The sequence below is a fragment of the Anastrepha obliqua genome, chromosome 4 (assembly GCF_027943255.1).
Source record: "Anastrepha obliqua isolate idAnaObli1 chromosome 4, idAnaObli1_1.0, whole genome shotgun sequence".
NCBI lineage: Eukaryota > Metazoa > Arthropoda > Insecta > Diptera > Tephritidae > Anastrepha > Anastrepha obliqua.
The window spans coordinates 44,194,548-44,212,945 of record NC_072895.1 but is presented as its reverse complement, the minus strand read 5'-3'; the positions used below and the strand labels follow the sequence as shown (position 1 = coordinate 44,212,945).

The following is an 18,398-nucleotide window of genomic DNA, read 5'->3' as shown; positions in this document are numbered from 1 at the left end:
TGCCCGTGTTGTTTTTGATCTACTGCTAACTACTTGTTCCATGTGCCGTGCTCCAAGTACCCACATTTTGCTGAGAGCAATTTTATTTTTTCCTTTTAATTTTTTCTGTTATTTTCTGTAAAGTAATTTTTCTTGTGATATTTCTTTGAAAATCCATTGTTCTACGTAAGAATTCCTTGAACTGACGATATAAATCTCCAAGTATATCTAAATATAACAATCTTATAAATCTTTTAAAGAAAATGTGATTGAATGGTAGGCAATAGTTCGGACCCATAAGATATGCCGCCCTGCTAACATGCTCGTATACTGATACTTGTTCAATATGTATCCATCTACTCTTGCTAGTCAGCATTTTTATTCTATTCCGCAATCAATCACTTCATGTTCTTAATTTACTTATGCTAAATTCGTCACAATATTTTAAAAATATTTACAAGTGCTGAAAATGTAGTGTACTGCAACTACCTCTGCACCCAAGGCCCCGGCGAGATTCGAACTCACGATCTCCTGTTTACTAGACAGGCGCTTTAACCAACTAAGCCACGGCGCCACTATTTTTGAACGTCTTTATTTGGCGTTCAATGGTTTTTTGCTGTTATCTTTGTGTGTTTTGTGATTATTTGTTTTTATTTCTCTGCTAGCAATCAGAGGAATAGATTTGTGAGTAATAACAACTGAGCAAATTGATGAAATAATAGCACAATATTCACAAGATTTTGTTTATGTTACAACAACATGAAATAAAGCAAATATTTTGTGAAACTTATATTGTAGCCAACCTTTCCAATTTTTGCGAGTTTAACGAGATGTTGTCGATAATATTGAAATGAAAGGTTTATATATTAGTAGAAAGTCTTATAGCTGTGTACTCCGAATGTAAAAAGCATTTAATTTCAAAAATCTATGAAAATGTGTCGAAGTAACGGATTTTTTCGTAAAACAAAAAAATCAGTAAACTGAAAGTTTTGTTCACTACATTCATATTTGCAAATTTAATGCGGTTCTCCGTTATTATTCGCGAAATATGTGTATCTTCTGCTCAAATATGAAGGAAACGTTATCAATAAAACGGTCCGCGGATGACATATGGCAAAAATAATTTTTTTGTTTTTTGGTAGGACTGTTATAAGTTTACATGGCAAATTTCAGCGTGATATGTCACATAGTTTGTTTTCTGTGCTACTGTAAACAAAGTCAAGCTCGAGTGTGTTCTTCGAATTCTCTTTTATGACTTCAATTGTCTCAAAATGTTTTCCACGGAGCGGCAACTTGAGCTTGGGAAACAGGAAAAAGTCACATGGAGCCATATCAGGCGAATACGGTGCTTGCGGAACGATATTAACATTATTTTTGTTCAAATAATCGCGAACAAGACGTGATGTGTGAGCTGGTGCATTATCGCGATGCAAGAACCATGACTTGTTGTCCCACAATTCCTTCCTTTTAAGACGAATGTTCTCGCGCAAACGCTTTAAAACGTCTAAATAATATTCAGCGTTAACCGATCGGCCTTGCGGAAGGAACTCCGAGTGCACCACACCTTCGTAATCGAAAAAAAACAGTCAGCATAACCTTAATTTTTGAGCGACTTTGGCGTGGTTTTTTGGGTTGATGTACGGCCCTCTTTGAACGATTTGTACCACTGGAAACACGTGCACGCGATAGAACAGAGTCCCCATAGGTTGTCTGCAACATTTTTAAGGCATCTGAAGCCGAAATTTTGTTGGAATAACAAAATTTCAAACAAATTCTTTGTTCAACTTGAATTTCCATCGATAAATTCGAAGAACACACTCAAGCTTGACTTGTTTACAGTAGCACAGAAAACAAACTATGTGACATATCACGCTGAAATTTGTCATGTAAACTTATAACAGTCCTACCAAAAAACAAAAAAATTATTTTTGCCATATGTCATCCGCGGACCGTTTTATTAATAACGTCTCGTTCATATTTGAGTAGAAGGTATAATTAAGTATATTTACTGATACCTGTGTCCATTCCGAATCTAGCAAGCATTATTTCATCAAAATTGTAAGAAATTTTCCAACTGAAGAACGTTTTTGTAGAAATGAAATAAAAACAGAACATTCTTGAGTTGAAAAGAGACGGTAAAAGAATATTATAACGCAATTTGCTGACTTACTTCTGCAATTTTCTGACATAGCCGGACGTAGTATTACCTAACTAAACCTCATCTAACCTAACGTTATCGAAATCAATCCAACCGTATACAATGTATGACAATCGAACCCATTGTGCTGCTTTTCTGCATTGCAAAAGGAAATCATTTTGATTAGTTTGCAATGCCAACCTATCCAACCTCGACGTAACCTTGAATAACTCCTAATAACAACTCCTAATCTCACTTCACTAAATAAAACCCTACGTAACAATTGAACCGATTGCATTGTACTTTTATGTGTACTCGATTCAAAACATCTACAAATAAACGTAACGTATGCATCTTTACCTAGCATAACTCAAAATAGCATAACCTTACAGGAAATTCGTAACTAAAATCAACCTAACCAAACTTCATTAGCCGGAACGAATCTAACGCAATCTGAGCTGAGTTTTTTCCATGTAATACAAGAGTGGCTAATTTCAACATAAAATACTGTTAAAAAATTAAACATTTGTGAAGTAAATGTTTTTATTAAAAGTTACTTATTTTATTTAAAAATTAAAATTACAATCTCTTGATCATTCAAGAGTGATGATTTTTCACACTCATTAAATTGCACATGCTTACCAGCAAATTGCAAACGGTTCTGCTGTGTCATGCAGCTTCGGTTGGTCAGTTTGGATTAGGTAAGCTTGGGTTATAACGAGTTTTGATAAGTTAGATGTATTCATAGTTATGTAAACTTATTGCTGTCTTTCAAAATTAGCCACAATGAGCAGTAAAGCACTATCGGTCATGCGGTATTTTCTCGCAGTCTCGGTTCAGCTGGATTTTTAAAAATATGGAAAAAAACTTAAAAAAACAAAATCGTAACTTTTGCAGTTACAACTACAATGTATGAAGATGAGAAATAGCTTATTTTGAGCACATTTTATTGGAGTTTAAAAATATGTATATGTTTGTGGTGCCCGTTGGAAAATAGTGGCCAAAAAATTGCATTACATTCAAAAAAACGTGGAAAAATTGCACAAATCAGAGTTTGTTATTGAAAATTTCTTTTGAATGTCAATCGTTAGAATTATATACATTCATAACGCACATACACTCCCCTTTCCAAGACCATGTTGAAATAAAAAATCGCTTGAAAAATGGATTAGTTATGTATTTTTACTTCATCAAAAACATGATAAATTGGTTTTTAACAATAAATAAAAAATTTGAAGGTGTTTTGAATTTTCTAAACACAGTTTTGTGTTGTACTGGTCTTGAAATAAAACGTGCACTTGAAGAGTTCTTTCGATTTTTTTTATTTTGTAGCACCGTGGTATTTTATTTTTTTTACTTTACTGTTTAATTATTTTATTTAAGTTTATTTTAATATATTTTACTCGACTTTATATTTCGTAATTTTATTATTTTTGTTTAATTTGAATTTGTTTTAACTTAAATAACTTTTTTTGTATATTTTTTTATTTTAGTTTATTTTAATCTGTTTTATGTAACTCTATTTCATATCTCATCATTTTATTATTGTTGTTTTATTTTTTATTTAATTTTATTCCCTTTGTTTTATTTTAGCATTTTTTTAATTTATTTTATTTTACTCATTTTATATATAATTTCTTTATTATTTTTGTTTTACTTTTTATTTGATTTAGATAAATTTTACCTTAATTTTTTTATTTTACTTTATTTTACAATATTTTAATTTGTTTCATAATTGTCCTATTCTTATATATTATTTTTATTCCCTAAATTTTATGTTGTGGGCTCAAGGCCAGTTTAACAATAAAACAACAAAACAAAATCTCGCTTCTATTTATTTATCGATATTTCGCCACTGTTAGAAGTCTTGGCTGTACCTTGAACTCAAAAAATAAAAATTCCTTATGTAACAGTTTAAATCATATTTTAATTACCAATATTTTTAAATCATATTTTATTTACTCTCTTTCCTTTATTTTGCCTAATTTAAATCATTATTATTATTATTAGGCTACTGCGCACTGCAACCAAAGTAGATATATTGCGCAAATCCTGCTAAGGTACCCTATATTTTGTGGCTTTTTAAAAATTTTAGCACATTCGGGGGCTTATTGTTCCATAGTTTTTATGGAGGCACAGCAATACCACTAAGGTGCTGTAGCCGTTTTCTGCCTTATGCAGGACATTTACAAAGAATTTATTCTGAATTTTCAGTGTCCATTTCACAGAATCGGCAGTGATGGTCTCAGAGAGGGCAATTTTTTTAAGTGATCTCTCAGGCTACAGTGATCTGTGAAATAACACGTTAAATGTCTTAAGTCCACTCTGTCAAGTGAAAGTAGCTTAGCAGAAATTCCTCTGTCCGTCGTTAGGAATTGTTTCGCTTGACGGTGGCCGATAGAGCTTCGCCAGTGTTCAACGAACTTCTTCACTTCCCACCGCCTGAGAGTTTCGTTGATGTGGCCCTTTGTAAGTCCACAGAAAGGCTTAGGACCACTTAGGAGCATTTCTCCCACTTTTTTTTACTAGTTGGTCCGCTATTTTGTTTCCCTCGAGTCCTTCGTGTTTAGGAAACCAACCCAGTAATAGTGTGTTCAAGTTTCCTAGCATATAAAGAAGGTTCAGGCAGTCATGTAGCCTATTTGAGGTGATTGTCGTTGATAGATAGTTGATAGTGCTTTCAAAGCCGCCTGACTATCTGAAAATATGTAAATGTGAGTTCCTCTCATTTTTCCACGGAGACATTCCCTCACACATATCTCAATGGCATGTATTTCTGCCTGAAATATATTTGGGTAGAGACCCATTGGAATCGATTTTTTAAATTAGGGCCCATTCATTCCCGCTCCTGTTTTACCATCTTCGATCATTCAGGGTAGCATATCTGAGATTCATGTTAGTTTATTTTATTTATATTTTTATTTCAACTTATTTTATTTTATGTTTTTCTTAATTTATGTTTTCTTTTATTTGATTTGATTTTATTTTATTTCACTTTATTTTTCCTTATTTTATTTTCTTTCAATTCTTTTTATTCTCCTTTAATTTATTTTCTTTTATTTCCTTTTTTTAATTTCTTTATTGTTTAATTTTTTTTTAATTGTTGTAGTATATTTAATTTCTTTATTTTCATTGCATTATGTTTGCTTAAATTTTAATTTTTACATCATCTTCAGTCTTAGATATGCAATTAGCGCCAAGCTATTTATTTTAGCTAACAAAAAACTCCCGTTCAATGTACGAAATATCTTCTTTTCGCTGCCACCACCTCTCAGTTCTCAGCAAAAACCACTTCGACAGTAAAGAATTGGAGCAGCAAAATTTTGCGAAAAGTTTTTTATATCTTACGTTTGGCAAACTTTTTACTTTATTTCGACTTTCTTTTATTTTTGCATTTCTTTGCCAACATTCACTGTCTTCCTGCCATGTTCGCCAGCTCATTTGCATTTATAAGCCACAACAACAAAGTCCCACAATTCTACAGAGGCTGCAGCAGTAGCTGGTGTGCCTCCAGCTTTGTTGCGCCTTTGTTGGTGCTTTGGTTATTTCTTATTTTTCAAGACTTCACAACTCCTTGCTTTTGTTTTATTTAGCCCACAAGTCGAGAAAATTTCTACTTGCCACATTTATCAGAGCAAATGTATCTTTGTATCGGGTATATGTAAGCGTACCTACTTATTCTGTGTTGTACAAGCGCATATGCTTAGTTGTTGTTATTGCCAATATAGTATCTGCATACTCGTGTGTATGTATGTTTTTAGTCTCATTTGAGAATTTTTTTCCAATTTTATTTTATTATTTCGCTTAAAGTTATGCAACGTGAAATGTCGTTTCCGTGCCTTGGCTCCCATCACCGACGAACACTGTTATCCCATTCTTGCCACAGGCTCTTTCTGTAATTTATTTCTTTTAGTTTTCTACTGCTGCCTTTTTTGCTGTTGCTTTCTTTCTAGTCAGTTCGTATTCCTGGCTCAAACAGTAGCCGCTTGGCTGTGCGCTTGGTAATATGAAAATGCAAATTTCATTGATAACATTCGTTGTTATAAAGAAATGATTCTCGCTTTATGAAAATTGCTATAAAATGCTATGGTAAGCGGCAAGCGGAATCAAAATAAGAGAATCGAGCGTAACTGGCAAAGCTTGTTGACTTGTTGGTTGGCTGTTGTTGGCTGACTTTGCCTCGCTAGTTGTCAGATTTGGCGTGATAATGAAAAATTGTAATAAGAAGCCATTTAAAATATTTATGTTGTTATATCAACAGTAACAATGCATGTCGTATGTTGCAACAATAAACGAGTTGTGTGTGTATACTTGGGGAGTAAAAATGAATATCTCTGTGCAAATACTCAGTACAGGTATCTGTGACACAGTTGTAGGAGCAGCAGCTATCGCTTTCTTCTTGCTATTTTGAGCCGCACTGCTAAGTTGGTAGCTGGCTTAAAGTTCTTGCTGTCATTATATTTCCATTCCTGTGTATAATATACTCAGATCTTTACAGCTACCCGTAAGTGCCATCAGATACGCGAATATAGCGAAATCCGCTTACTGCTTTTACTATTGTTGTTTACCATATGCAAATGTAAATTGTAACATTTTGGCAAAACGGCAATTGCCAATGGCAGATTTTTACAATGGATTTTCTGATAAGGTAAATGCATTTCAAGTGGGCTTACTCGAAGAAAATTAAGAAATTCCCAAACGAAACTGATGTGATCTAACTTTTTAGTATCATCAAAAGAAAAAAATGGGAACTAATAGAAAAATGTAAAATACGCTGAGAAATCTAGTCTAGAGTAATATAGGTACCTATCTTGTTTCTTGCAACAGCTACATTCCTTGTTGAAAGTGGCAGTGGAAGTGAAAGTGCGCCGATTGTCGATTTAGAATTATCGCCTTAGTTTTAATGAAATGTGGAGTTTCATTTTGTGAAAGCTCATCTCCAAACACCAGCCGGCTTGTGCCCGGATCATATTGAGTAAACTTCGGTGCAATTTCATAGAAAAGAGAAACATTACATCACCGATTTTTCTAAGAATTCGTAGTTTTGGAGTACTTGGGGTGCAAATTTGTATACCTTTTGTTAAGTATTCATAATTGAAAATGTTACACTTCAAGGAAATGCTTTTTTGAAAAATTTGTTATTCGAAAAATATTAGGCCATGAAAAGAAAGTAATTTATAAAAATTTTCAGAAAAAATATCAAATTTATAATTATTAAAAAATAAATTAAATATAAAGAAAACACTTTTTTTATTATTTAAAGAAATAAATAAACTATGAATAAAATTATTTTTTTATTATATTAAAAAATAAATTAAATATGAATACAATTATTATTAAAAATAAAGTTATTTTTTAATAATTTGTTGTGTGCGTAAACAAATTATTTTCTTATTGCTCAATAATCATGTTAGGGGCAACCTACATTCTGTTAAAAAAGTACAGGAAATTGTTCAATAAAATGCAAAATAATTGTTTAATCATCAAAATTTATTTCGTCGCCTTCAAAAAAGACTCCATTCGAAGTAATACGCATATGTCAACGATTAGTCTAGTCATCAAAGCACCTTCTAAACGCGTTTGAAGAGATCTTCTTCAGCTCCTTCAGCGAATTCCCCTTAATGGCCTCTATCGACTCAAAGCGGCGTCCGCGCAGTGGCAATTTAAGTTTTGGGAAAAGGAAAAAAGTCACAGGGGTCTAAATCCGGTGAATACCGTGGTTGTTCGATGATATTTGTCAAGTTTTTGGTCAAAAGAGTGTTCACAATATGAGCCTTGTGAGACGGTGCGTTATCATGATGCAAGATCCATGACTTTTCTTTCCACAAGTCGGGCCGTTTCCTAGGCAGATTCTCTCTCAAACGTCGTATAACTTCCAATAAAATTCCTTATTTACCGTAGAACCATTTGGAATGAATTTCGAGTGCACAACACTATGATAATCAGATAAAACGAGTACCATAACTTTCACTTTTAACCGACTTTGACGTGGGTTTTTGGGTTTCGGCTCATGAGGATAGCGCCATTCGGCCGCCTGTTGACTGGTTTGTATGTCAAACTCAAAACTTGATCCTTCCTTATAAAAGAGCGAAATCATTAAGGAGGTGTCTGAGACATTTTGTTTTAAATTGCCCTTCAAAAACCAATGCCGCAAGTACATCCATGGGAATCTAAAGAGTTATTTATTTTGGTATTATGAGTTGGTTTGGCTGGGTTGGTTGGAGTATGAGTATAAGCAGTTCCATTTATTTGGGTATGAGATGAAATTTAAAGGCAATTGTGAAAATATCTCATTTTACATATATTATATAAAAATTATATGCTAAGAAATCACCACGTCTGCGAAAAATTTATCGGTCTTGCAAATCTTTGCTTATCAAACCGTTCATACTCTGCACAGGAACAAATTTTCTAATTGATGAATTTTCATTCGTTCTCTTTATCACATTGAATTAATCTACAAGATTTATTAAAGTTTTCCTGACCTGGAAAATAACTAGTTGGCCATTATTTGATAGCAATGCAAATACAGTTTGTAACAAGTAGATCACTACAACAACAATATAAAAATTAGCTCGTATTGTTAGATTAGTCGATGAAGCATGAAATAACATTATGTCAGAAGCAGAAAATGCCCAAAGGATGCAAATACTTGTAGATAATCATCCAAATAAAATACATTCAAATAATTTGTAAATTTGCAGACATAAATACACACACGCATATGCAATTATACAGCACGCGACACATAATGGCATTAACATTTGGACCAGTTTTGGCTAAAATATAAAAATTTATAAATAAGAAGTAAAAATATAGCTCGTTCTTTAACAAATAACATGTAAGTAAAAATTTCAAATTTTTTCCAAAAAAAAATATTCCATAAATTTTCAACAAAACAATTTCGAATATACTATTTTATAGCCCATTGAATTTTAACACGTTGAGTGCCATGTGAGTCCAGGTTGGTCTCACAGTGCAAAGAGACTTTCAGGCCTCGTGGTGACACTTGGTCTCGCGGTATAATGTGTGAGATTCCGGTTTGTGCTGATGCAGCTGCTTCATAGAGGCTATTAGTAGTAGTGTATTCACGCCATACTAGAGCCATTGCATTGTTTATGCTGCTTGGCCTATGGGTATGAGACCAATGTGGCATCATATGGCCTATTCAAAAATTCAAATATTCTATTGTATTATGTAAAAAAATCGTGGCCGGACGAACCCCATTTTTTTGTTGTATGGTGGCACTCAACGTGTTAATATAATAAAGTGCAAGTCTGAAGCGCCTCAAAATTCTCATTCTCTCAAAATCTCATGACATATTTTCTGCATATATAATAAAAAAAATATCGTGCATTTGTTATGTAGAGGAAGAAACTCTAAAACAAAAATTTTCTAGCAACTTCAAACTTCCGCTTAATTAAGCCAAACTTAAATTGACTACAAACCTGCGTGCCAAAAATCTTTATAGAAACTCTAACTAAAAACGATGAAATTTGGTTGGAAAGTTTGTGAATTCTCCTAATTTTTGTATAAAGTTTGGAACTTGGGTTTATGTGGATTTTGTTAATCAGTGAGATATACTTTTATACACAACTAATGAACATTCCAGCAGTATAATAAAAGTGGTTAAAATGTTGATATACCATCGTTTTGTCGCGGGGTGTATGTGTGTGCGTACATTTGTTCGCCTATCGGCGTTTGTCGATCTAATTGCCAACACACATCTTCGACGTTTTGTGCGACAATTTGCCAATTCATTGTGTGCGTATTTATTTGTACAGATGTTTTTCTTGTTGTTTCTTCATTTTCTGCCGCTGCTGCGGTTGCTGCTGTTGTGGCCTTCATATACGTCTCATCTTTATCTTAATGACTTGGTAGCCATGCGTTTCCTGCGTGCGCATTCCTCTTTGTGATTTTTTTAAGTCAACATTTTCATGCTTGTTCGGCTTTTGTATTTGTTGTTGTTTGTTTTTTGGGCGATTGACTTTGTTGTATATGTTTTTATGTTTATCTTCACATGTTCGCCTGTTTGTAATGCTAAGGACTTAGGTACATACATGTATATGTACATGAATACATATACAATCAAAATTATACATACAAATGCACACATATACAGCTGTGTTCACAATAATAGCAGCGTAAATTTTATTTTACTGTTTTTAAGGGTATTTCCTTTCGATTATTATTTATTAGGGAGAGATATACAAATCTGATAAAAATTAATAATATTTCAATATACCATAAGGGCTTTTTATATAAAACAAAAAAATCAAAATAAATAATTATCTAGCCTTTTTCATATAAAATTTGTTATTAGAAACTCCAGAATTTGCGAATTCCCCTACATATCTGACAGTTTACAAAGATTTGCCTGTTTAGCTCCTTTTTTTAATCAAAAAATTTTCTTCAGTTAAATAAAAAAGATAAAAACTTTAAATTGAATTAAATCAAACAAATTTCCATCAAAGTTTCAAGCTTTTTAATATTATAAAAGTTTTTAGAAAGAATTCGAGTATGCAGTTCTATAGCTCATTGGATTTTGGTAAAGGGTAAGTTTGAAGTGGATATAAAATCACTTTGATTTTAGAAAATTTTATTTTACAGGCAGTCTTGTTAATTTTGTTAATTTAATTAATTAAAATGCACAATACCGCCAAAAAAAAATTAAAAAATTAATGCGTGCCATTTAAATTTTACACTTTATTATACCCAAATCATTGGACTATAAAAATGCGGACCCAGATTTTTTCTAAAATCCTATCTAAAAGTTAGAAAATGTATAGTAAATATTTTTTAAATTTTTTTGAATTCTGTACAAAGTTGGAAACTTTGAGTTACACGGCTTTTGTTGTAGAATGAACTATATTTGTCTAAAAAAAAGTGTAAAAAAATTAAATAAAAAATAAATAAATAGTCAAAATTTTGCATATGTCTTGCTGCTATTATTGTGAGCACAGGTGTATGAATTATATGTAAATTTATATATACGCATGCATATGTATGTACGTGTGCCTGCCAGTTTATAGGCATGTACTTAAATATTTGGTCCTGTTGACTGCTTATCAGCAACAACCAATAAATTCTCCACTGTCGTTTGCTACTTTTAGCCTCTACTTAATGCTGTTCCCAAACTGCCGTTTGAATCTCTCCACTTAGCCTTCGCCGTCAGCGTGCCACTGCAACGATTGGTTCGAACAAAATCGCAAATCGTTCGTTTGTTGTCACTGCTAAGCGCGGCAATGTGATGTGATTTCGCACATTGTTGTTGCTGGTATTTTGTTGCTGACATGCTGCCAATATTACTACGTCTTTATCTGTGCAGCTATGAAGATTCTTGTTGTTGGTAACCTTTGGTTATGTTGTCTTATTTATTGTTACAATATTTTGTGCGATTTTTTTTTTTGTTTTGCTCAGCAAGTGTTATTGCGCCTTTGTTGTTTTTCTTTTTATCAGATTTCCTTTGGTCTGTGCGTAATTGAAGATATGCTTTTGCGTTTCGCTAAACACACTTTGGAGGCACAACAGTGGACACGGGCCGCTATGCAGATAATATACTCGAAAGAAATTGGTATATTTCGGGGTTAATAAAAAAAAACACTAAAATTGAGTTGCTTTAAATTGTTTCGTAGTTTCATGAAAAAGTTAAGATTAAGTGATAAGTTGTAACGTAACAAAAGGGCTGTTTTCTTCTAACTTCGGGCAGTGTGATATATGTTATATAATTTTCTGAGTCATTGACCGTAACAATATCGAGAGGATGGTCACCATTCCCAGTACCATACATTTCAGTTGTTTTTTCTGAATTTTTCCTATCATTTCGAAGCATTTTCGATTTTGTCGCGAATATTGGCCTTCAAATAGTCGAAGGTTTAAGATGTATTAATGTACTCTTCCTCTTTAAGTAGCCTCACAGGAAAAGGTCCAGTGCTGGGCCAGCGAGGAGGCCAGTCAAAATCGTGATATTTGGAGATGAGCCGCTAAGGGAACATTGTCTTGTTATCGAGTCTTTCGGCTTAAATTTTGTTTTCCAAAATATTTCCTGATATATATACATAATAATGATTCTTAATACGTGAATTTTATTTTATCGTTTTTTTTCAAGTTTGATTATTTTTACATTTTCCTGAGCAGTCAGAATACAGATGGTGACAAAACTGTATCTGAGGCACTCATCTGTCTGTATTGATTTTCTGTGGAGTAGATTTGTCGGTGTTCTAAAGAAGCCCCACCTAATCGTGAAACATAATCAGCGATTGGGTTTCTCTGGAAAAGAGTAGTAAGCGACTGCAGGGTCAAAGGAAAAAAGATGAATGCTGAGGACCGTCTGTGTTGAAGTCTTGATCCAGTTAATATTTAAAAAATATTTCGTTGCGCGATTAGCGCAGCTGAGCTTGGCTTACATTAATGTGACAAACGAACTCAGTTGAAATAAGCTTGCAAAGCGAAAATTACTAAAACTGACCTAAGATAGGCCTTAAGAATTTACTTTAATAATCGAGTACATCGAAAAATATATATAAAATATTTCATGTTCGATTATTTGGAACTTAGAATGTTATAAATATAGTACAATCAGTTACATTATTATACGGTAAATGTGTGCAAGCATCGTTCAACTGCCTACGAGTATGAATTTCCGCCTCCTCGCAGCTTATCCTGGTGGGAATATCGCCATTTGTGTTTTTAGCTTTTAGCTAAGCTCAGCATTGAAAGTTGTTGACTTGGAAAAACGTTGAAATAAGAAATAAAATAAAGGAAACAGAGCAAGTGGATAAAGGTGAAAAGTTTGACACTAAAATTTTCTGCACAAAAAAATAAATCGAAATATTTTTTCTACAATAAAAACTTTCACTAACTCAAATCCAATTCCATGTATTTATACCGATAACCTGTGAGGCCACACATTGCGAAATTCTCAGAAGGTTTACAAAAGTCTACACTGAGGGCGGCAAATTGTATACACCTGCATTATAGATACACATACACACATACACATAAATATTTATATTTATACAAGGGTATGCAGGTCTTTGTTTAGTCAGATAAATACCTTTCACTTCCTCTCAATGTGCCACAAATCTCTCATTTAAGCCCTGCCTAAGCGGTTTTAGTTTTCTGAAAATTCCGATGCGGCGCCGCAATCAGCAAATAACTTCTCTATGTACGAGTATTAGCATGAATGAATGTTTGTGGTAATTCTATGTACGCATTTCCATTTCAATTTCAGTTTCAGTTTGCGGTTTGACAGCGCCTTCCAACACCTTTCAACACACTTACAAACAAAGCAAATATTTCCATACCACAAAACGACCTCTAACCAATGATAAAAATCTTAGCAAAGCTATTTATCTGAGCGTCTGTAGTTAGTGAAACGGGCTTGAATACGTACCATCATTTGTAGTGTTTAAAGCCTGAAAGATTCATTCGAGTATTGTCAGTTGGCAGTTGATGGGCTTTTGGTTCGTTCCATTTACTATCTATACGAGCACGCCCTGTCGGAAAAATTTGACAGTAGTGAAAAAAATCTGCTTTAGTGTTAGTATTATAATAGTGCTCCAAATCATTTCTTATTTAAGAACGTCTTGTTGCAAAGTGTAACATTATCAAAGTCGAAAAGTAAAAAGTAAGCCTATGTAAGGAAGGTGGATCTTCTTCGTACTCAGTACGAATATGAACTGACTTTGCAGTTTGCTATTATTGATTGAAGCTGAATTTAGTTGACGAGCTAAGCCTTTTCTTTCATATACAAAACCTTCGAGCAAGTGTGCTTTGTGTAGAAGAAAAGGAATGACGCCTCAATGAAAAAGAAAACATTCCTAGAATTAACGGTATTTTGTAATCACTTAAGACTTGCACTTTGAATTCAATGGGCTATAAAACTGCATATCTCGAAAAATTCTAAAACTATTAAAATTCTGGTTAAGAAGTGGAAAGTTTTGATGAAATTTTGAAACCATTGAAGAGAAAATTACAGCTTGTTGGATTCCTCGACGTGTCAAATGCGTTTCATGAAGTATGCCACGCTGGGGTACTAAACAAAATAAAAGCGCTATTACCAAGTCAGTACTATCATATTCTACCTTCTTATTTATCCGATCGTTACTTCTGTGTCAAACAAGAAGATACGTATTCAAGCCTCAAAAAATAAAGGCTGGAGCTCCTCAAGGAAGTCGAGGAAGTGTGTTTGGCTCACTCCTGTATTAACTGTTTACATCTGCCTTTAACAACATTTACGGTTGGACAAAGAAATGGCATATTCGACTTAATGAAACGAAGTCACATGTATGATACATTACATAGAACAAAATCCTATATTCTCCTGTATATGTACATAAATGGGGCTCAAATTCTGTAGTCAAATACAGCAAAGTACTTAAGCATGACATTGGATGCTAAGTTCAGATGCAGGGAACGCGTAAAGAAACAAAAACGAGGAGCTTGAGTTTAAATATAGAAATATGTACTGGCTTATGCGCAAGCAATCTCCACTATTTGCTCGAAATAAGATAGATTTGTACAAGCAAATACTAAAACCTGTGTGGCCTTACGGAGCTCAGATATGGGGTTGTTCCGGCCATAGCAGTATTCAACTAATTCCAAGATATCAAACTTAAGAGCTAAAATGTGCAATTGGTGCCCTTTAGTATGTTCGTATCTCTGATCTCGAACGTGACTTCGTTCTTGATCCAGTTCCAGACACAATAAAGAACATAGCCAGAGAGTGGCTAATAGACTCATAAGCACAGAGGTATCCATCCTTGCTGACACAAATAAATGGAGTCCTTCGGCTTAAGTGTAAAACGGCACAAGACCTGGTCAATTAAAAAAAAAAATAAACCTTGTTTATTTACTTCTATAATATTTAAGTTTAGTATCCCAATAATAACTTGTTTTATACAAAAAATTTAGTGATTCGATCAAAAATGATGTTTTTCAAGTTCGTAAACTATTGTCGATTGCCCTTTACTAAAGCAAATTTCAGCCAAATCGATCAAGTCATTCAAAAGATATGTTCTTCTTTTCGGTTTTTCATAAATTAGTTCTCAACGGTCAATGCTAAATATTTAAGAGAAGACATTTTATAATACTTAATTTTATAATTTTAAGAATTAAAAAATAACACCAATTCTAAGTAAACTAAACCCCATCCTCGTCGCAATACCTACCTCCTTTGTCCTCTTTTAATTGCGCGCACAATCGAACGCTCTATCTTATCGATTATTGCATCGGTCTTTAGCAGGTGTGCCCAACCCTTGAATTCACAAGCGAAAACAGCTTTTGTACAGACATGCCCTACTTATCTATCTATATCTCATCTATCGATTTTAGTTCCAAACTACTAACAAACTTTCAGCGTTCAGAAAACTTTCAGAATACTTATTTAATAATTTTTGAGTCGACTGGCTCGATAAAAGACACAAAAACATGAGGGGATGTTCCTAAACGCATAGGGATTTATTCAATTTTAAATATCGCTGTTGTATGGGAAAACATTGAAGAAGGTCAAAATTTGTTAACTGAAAGGCAGTCTCAGCTGTTGGACGTATTTGCAACCACCATATCGCCCTAAGTGTGAAAAAGTTCAATTGGGATAAGAATTTAAGGTCTTTGCTCATCGGCAAAGTTGGCAATTCATTAATTTTAGCACAGAAAAGCAGGACAGTTTTATTAAAAAAGTTGAAAATATATATTATTTTTCATTCATAAATTGTCAACTCTATACTACATACGTAAGCCCATAAAAATATTTGTAGCTTAGAATGAAAAGTTGTGAAGTCCACTTGTTCTAAAAATAAAAAAATAAAAACTAAAAATGCAACGTTTCCTAAAATGTCAAACTATCTGTTTTATTTTCTAGCTTTTCTATTCAGAGGTAAGCAACTTTGATAAGTCCAAAATACTCACCGGAAATGTGATAAGTCTCACGGACTACAAGAACTTTTTACCAACGTTGTGGAAATCGTTTCGCTTGTAGTTAATTTAGATTGACAACGCAAAATTTTGTAGTAGATATGTATGTAGCAATAAAACGGATTTGAAGAAAATTACTTGAAATATTTTTATTTTTTCCTGTAAAATTTGAAAAACTGATCTTAGAAACGTTTCACTCTAACGATGTACTAAATTCCAATTCAAAATATGCGTTCAATTTGAATTGAAAAAATTAGGATTTAAAAAGGACATCGTCGTTTACAATTAACGAGTTGTATATCGACACGTTAGAACGAATGCGTATTATTCGTATTTCTGAGCCAAAACTTACACAAGAATCTTTTTTTGCTTTGCAAAACGCGGAGAGATCGCAGAGAGTAAATTTCTTACCTCTCTACAGTGAACGGTAGTGGAAACACACTGCTTGTTGAAGCGGAAAGACTATGATGCATGATTTTGTGTTTTTATTTAGGTAAATATAGTAGGAAATATTTGGCAAAAAAAAATATATATATATATGCAAGTCCTTATTGTCAGTTCTTCTTAAGGTATGCCCAGCACAGTGCCACCTTAGTTGACAAAAATCGAAAAATTCGTTGTACGCTATGTGAAGGAGTCTGGTATTTTGGTAAGGGTAATTTAGCTACAAAGAATTAACTCAAAATTTCTGTATAAAATGAATTCTACTCACATGTAAAGGGTGGTTAAGTTTCAAGGGCCGGTGTTGATTTTGAATAGAATACAATGTTTTTTAAGAAATTATTGTCTTTTCTCTTTATTATGATAATATTGGTATGGTTCAATTGTGTATAAAGCAAAATATCGGCCAAATGGCCGCCGTGGCCTCGGCGACACATTTCCATCCGATGGTCCAAATTTTCGATGACGCTGAGGCATAATTGAGGTTCTATGCCGTTAATGTGCCGAGTTATCTCATCCTTTAGCTCTTGAATTGTTGCTGGCTTATCGATGTACACCTTTTCTTTCAAATAACCCCAAAGAAAGAAGTCCAACGGTGTCGTTGACGTTTCGGCTTGGTTCACATTCAACATCGGCCCTTGAAATTTAACCACCCTTTATAAAGGTAGCAAATTTAGTACTAGAAATTTTATTCAGAGCATAGCCATGGGTAAGCTTTTAAGAAAAAAAAGTTCCAAATTATTTTTTTTTATTAAAATATTCTTTTGAAGAAATTTTACTTACATATACAGCGATTAATGTAATCGAAGTATTTTGGATATTGTCATAATTTTTTTATTATTTTTATTATAATGTCATTGTTAGCAGTTAGTATAAGTAATGAGTTTTGAACTGAGGTATGATGCTCTGCCCAATCATTGCAGTGGTGATGTGACTTTTTATGCTTCAGTCTTCCTTTCCACTCATTTCGATTGGTGAAAGCTGAAGCTTCGCTATTAACACTGTCGTAAATTAAAAACAAACAGCGGTTTATTGTAGGCTGGAGTACAATAAGAACTGTGAAATTATGAAATTATCAAAAAATATTTAATTTTTCAACTCAACATCTTCAAGTTCTCTATGATAAAAACTCTCATTTAAATCCGTGTATAGTCCTATTTTTGTCCACATTTCATATGTGTACTCTCTTATATATATACCTATATGCGTGTGAAATCAGAAAGGAAAAATCGGTGACGTGTACCTACGAAGTGCCTAACTCTAATCTAAATTGGCCAGAAGCTTTTTACTTCGGCACTACAGCATTTTCCTGCAGGGATCCATGCACCTGACAAGCATACACACATATATACACGAATGTATGCATAAATCTATGTGCTAGGTTGCTGCTTTCAGTTAGTGTGCTATATAGGACTAACTTTGGTTTCACTCTCTTGCAATAACAAAATTGCTTTTCTCACTCAATTCATCCCATCGCCATCCACACCTCATCACATTCACTACCATCGCTATTTATTGCTATCTGCTTCGGCACTGGGTAACACCAAATTGCACCGCATCGATTACTGTGGATTTATTTTTATGTGCCTTTAAATTGTGCGCAATTATTTTCACATTAGTAAGCGTATAGCTGCTATCCCTGCTACTAACTGCATCCTACTAGTGGCTGTATTGTGTGGCTCATCTGGGTCGTCCTCCTCGCCTTTGGTAGTAACCAACTATTTTCGGTTTATCAATTCCATGTGATAATTTGGTGGTCCCATTTTGGAGATTTTCAATTTACAGATAAGGATTTCAGTTTAGAAAAATGAATAGTAAAGCTATGCCAGTGGAATAGCGCCAGCATTAAATTTGTAATTTAAAATTGAAATAATCAGAAAATTGCTTCTTTATTCTTTATTGACTAAGTAATTGAAAGAGGGGA

General features: G+C 33.5%; 1 non-coding gene across 1 annotated transcript; it reads right to left on the bottom strand.

The window, feature by feature from the left end:
• Positions 1–479: 479 nt before the first annotated feature.
• Trnat-agu (transfer RNA threonine (anticodon AGU)) lies at positions 480–553 on the bottom strand. The gene has a single exon. It is a non-coding gene; the product is annotated as a tRNA-Thr (tRNA).
• Between the last annotated feature and the right edge of the window lie 17,845 nt (positions 554–18,398).